Source organism: Echinops telfairi, unplaced genomic scaffold (assembly GCF_000313985.2).
Source record: "Echinops telfairi isolate 266 unplaced genomic scaffold, ASM31398v2 ScPeMD7_18;HRSCAF=68, whole genome shotgun sequence".
In the NCBI taxonomy this organism is placed as follows: Eukaryota; Metazoa; Chordata; class Mammalia; order Afrosoricida; family Tenrecidae; genus Echinops; species Echinops telfairi.
The window spans coordinates 76,260,514-76,265,123 of record NW_022103915.1 but is presented as its reverse complement, the minus strand read 5'-3'; the positions used below and the strand labels follow the sequence as shown (position 1 = coordinate 76,265,123).

Below are 4,610 nucleotides of genomic sequence, written 5' to 3'. Positions count from 1 at the left end.
CTTAAAGTGGAGAGCAAATGTTTTGAGAATGATGAGGGCAATGAATGTACAAATGTGCTTTACACATTGATGTATGTATGGATTGTGATAAAGAGTTGTATGAGCCCCTAATAAAACTGTTTTTTAAAAATTTTTAAATACTATTAGCATAAACTCAAAAGTGTTTTTTCTTAGCATTTCTTTAATGAAAAATTCCAATGTTCTTGTTTATGTTTAATTATTTGAATAGAAGTTCTTAAAAAAAAGACAAAAATACAGCCTATATATTTTAATACAAAAATACTTTTTAGTAATTATTTGATTACTAAAAATGATTTGTGTGTTGGGATGAAGTAGTAAAAACTGTCATTCAAATGGCTGAGACTTCCTTAATAGGAAAGAGATGGTACTTTTTGGAAAATTAATTTTTAAATTTACTTTTAGGGAAATTACTAAATAAACACTATGAAAATAAGTTGATTGTGGGGGAAACCAGCCCCTCACAACTATCACGGGTCTGGTAGGTGCAATCAGATGGTTATGATATATAAAGATTATAGTAAATTCATAGAGTATAAAGAGGAGAGAGAGTAAAATAAAGAAATCAGACACATTTCATAGTAGCATGCTCACCTCAGCCCTTCTTGATGGTCCACGTGGGAATGTGGGTGGAAAGGAAGGCAGGATAGAGTTTGATTTATTTCAGAATAGATCATTGGGGGCATGCAAGCCTCATGATTACAGATAACGACCTACATCTTAAGAAGGGGTTGTAGCATAGGCAATACAAGCAATAGGAGGGGGGTGACCTAGGGGTGTGCACGCAATAATAAAAGGAGGGAATAGAGGTACATATGTGGCAAGATGGGCGGACCCTAGACTCAGTATAGTAGCATAACCGTAGTCATCCTTGAGTGGTACCAACCTTGCCTTCTGGCTCCTTCAAGGGAACAATCTATCCTTCTCAGAAGGGAGTGGGCCCTACTTAGGGTGGGTCAGACTATACAGTCTGGTTGCTCTAGATGGCTGATAACCCTTAGAATAACCTCTGCCTATTTTCGTTGACCGCCCATTGTACAGTCATTTACCATGTGTAGCAACAGCATCTTGGGTTTGGCATATATTTGGGGAGACAACTTGGGAGAAATCTTTCTGTATCCCACAGTTGATACCTGGAAAATTAGTGCCCTTGGGGAATAACAATTTTGTGATAACCCTTTGTAGACTTCCTAATTCCAAGTGAATTTTGGTGGCTTCTAAGGCGCCCTGGTGACACTGTTGGGTAAACTTTAGACTACTAACCACAAGGTTGGTGATTCAAACCCACTAGCCACTGCACAGAAGAAAGATGAGGCTGCCTACTCCTATAAAGATTTACAGCCTGCAAAACCCTATAGAGCATAGTTTCACAAACTTCTTTGGCTTAGTACTTCCTTTTCAGGAGAAAAAAAAAATTGCTCAACATTCCCCTGGTAATTAAAAACTTTCATACTGTAGGCAATAATCCGGGATAAAGTTTAGTTTTGTCTGCTTTCACAGCCCTCCAGATCACTCCAGTGGCCCCCAGGGGGCAGTATGGCCATTTTGGGAAACAACTATACTGTAGAGGGTATGAATCAGAATTGACTATGGCAGTGATTTTTTTGTTTTGTTTTTAATCATTTTATTGTGGGCTCATACAGCTCTTATCACAATCCATACATCCATCAATTGTGTCAAGCACATTTGTACAGATGTTGCCATCATCATTTTCTTTTTTTTAAAAATCATTTTATTGGGGGCTTGTACAGTTCTTACTGCAATCCATATATCCATCCATTGTGTCAAGCACATTTGTACATTTGTTGTCATCATCATTCTCAAAACATTTTCTTTCTTGAGCCCTTGGTATCAGCTCCTCTTTCCTCCCCCTACCCCCCCCCACTCCTTCCCTCATGAACCCTTGATTATTTATAAATTGTAATTATTTTTTCCTGTCTTACACTGATAGATGTCTCCCTTCACCCACTTTTCTGTTTTCTGCCCCCCAGGGAGGGGATTATATGTAGATCATAGCGATCGGTTATTTCTTTCTTCCCCATCTTACCCTTACTCACCTGTTATTGCTACTCCCATTGTTGGTCCTGAGGGCTATATCTGTCCCGGATTCGCTGTGTTGCGAGCTCTTATCTGTACCAGTGTACATGTTCTGGTCTAGCCGGATTGGTAAGGTAGAATTGGGGTTATGATAGTAGGGGTGGGGAGTGGAAGGGGTGGCAGAAGCATTAAAGAACTAGAGGAAAGTTGGTGTTTTATTGGTTTTATACTGCACCCTGACTGGCTTGTCTCTTCCTTGTGACCCCTTTGTTAGGAGATGTCCAATTGTCTACAGATGGGCTTTGGGTCTCCACTCCATATTCCCCCTCATTCAGATTGATAAAATTTTTGTTCTGGGTCTTTGATGCCTGATACCTGATTCCATTGACACCTCATGATCACACAGGCTGGTGTGCTTCTTCCATGTGGGCTTTGTTATTTCTCATCTAGATGGATGCTTGTTTATCTTCAAGCCTTTAAGATTCTATATGCTATATCTTTTGATAGCTGGGCACTGTCAGCTTTCTTCACCACATTTGCTAATGGCCCCATTTTGTTTTCAGTGATTCTGTTGGGAAGGTGAGCATCACGGAATTATGGCAGTTTTTTCTTGTTTTTGTATTTTAAATCATTGGGGCCACATACAGCTCTTATCGCAATCCATACATAACATCAATTGTATCAAGCACATTTGTACATTTGTTGCCATCATCATTTTCAAAACATTTTCTTTCTACTTGAGCCCTTGGTATCAGTTCCTCGTTTTCGCCTCCTACCCCCACCCTTCCTCATAACTTCATAATTTATAAATTATTTTTTCATGTCTTACACTTCACCCAGTTCCTCGTTTTCGCCTCCTTCCCCCACCCTTCCTCATAACTCTTCATAATTTATAAATTATTATTTTTTCATGTCTCCCTTCACCCACTTTTCTGTTGTCTGTCGCCCTGGGAGGACATTATATGTAAATCATTGTGATCCATTTTCCCTTTCTCCCTCCACCTTTCCCTTAACATCCTGTTATTGCTACTCTCATTATTGGTACTCAGGGGTTTATCTCTCCTGGATTCCCTGTTTCAAGCTCTTATCTGTACCCGTGTACATGCTCTAGTCTAGCCAGATTTGTAAGGTAGAATTGGGGTCATGATAGTGGGGGCGGGGAATCATTAAAGAACGAGTGGAAAGTTGTATGTTTCATCAGTGCTATACTGCACACTTACTGGCTCATCTCTTCCTTGTGACCCATCTGTAAGGGAATGTCCAGGTGCCTACAGATGGACTTTGGTTCTCCACTTCACTCTCCCCCTCATTCACATTGATAAGATATTTTGTTCTGGATCCTTGATGCCTGATACCTAATCCCTTTGACACCTCATGATCACACAGACTGATGTGCTTCTTCCATGTGGACTTTGTTGCTTGTCAGCTAGATGGCCGCTTGTTTATCTTCAAGCCTTTAAGACCCTTAGCGATAGATCTTTTGATAGCTGGGCATCATCACCTTTCTTCACCACATTTGCTTATGCACCCATCTTGTCTTCAGTGATTGTGTCGGGAAGGTGAGCATCACGGAGTTATGGCATTGGTTTTAAGGCCAGTATACGACTACTGTAATTTGTGGTTAACGCCTCCATTGGATTTCAGTTGTTTGACCAACTGTATCAATATTGTGGGGTTTTTTTGTCCTTAAACCATCCTGTAATTTCATTGGTGGTTTTAAATGTTCTTCATCAGGTATCTCAAAAAGTAAAGAAATTCTCTGTTTATTTTTTTTAACAGAAGCAACCACTGGTTAGACCTTTTAATATATTTTTGTTTCTTTTTTATGAATAGTCCTCTGGTATAGGCCTTAGACTTCTATATAAGAACACTTTTATTGGGGTAACATTTAAAAATTTCTCTCATTATCACAATATTCTTATTTCTTAATTTATTTTAAAAGTATTACAACTAAGGTTAAGCAACTATATCTGACTATTGCTAAACATTTTAATATATAACTATAAACAGCTTAAATAAAGGCAACCAACAACTACAGTGATGCTCAGCCAGAGGTGATTTTGCACTCTGGGGTATTTGGCAATTTCTGAAGACAATTTTAGTTGCCGCAACTCAGGAAATAGCACTGTAATCTAATGGGATACATGGTAGGATGCTGTTAAGCATCATGTAACTCACAGAACAATCCCCTCATAAAGAATTATCCAAGCCAGAATGTTAGTCATGCTGAGCTTGACAGATCCTGCTGACGGTGGCCCTCCTTAGTCCAACCTTGCTTTGGATAGTAAATGCTTGTGGTAAGGGCACCATTCACACTTGTATCTCAAAGTCTTGTAAGTAGTACACCTGGAGAGTCTCGTCCCCTACCCCCAGGGGGGTATAATGGGTCACTAGAATGGTTTCAGGTCTGTGGCAGAGAAAATATATATAGTTAACATAATCAGTAATGGCTTGTGAAAATTAGTGTTTATTCCTATAGTGCCACTAAAGCAATCTACAATTTCTGTAGAGACATGGCAACTAAGCAACTTTGTGCCACAGTTTGCTTTAAGTGC

At 39.4% G+C, this 4,610-nt stretch overlaps 1 protein-coding gene across 1 annotated transcript in view; it reads left to right on the top strand.

Annotated features, from left to right (window-relative positions):
* SCFD1 (sec1 family domain containing 1) overlaps positions 1–4,610 on the top strand; it is a 106,862-nt gene that overhangs the window by 35,865 nt on the left and 66,387 nt on the right. The window lies entirely within an intron of this gene.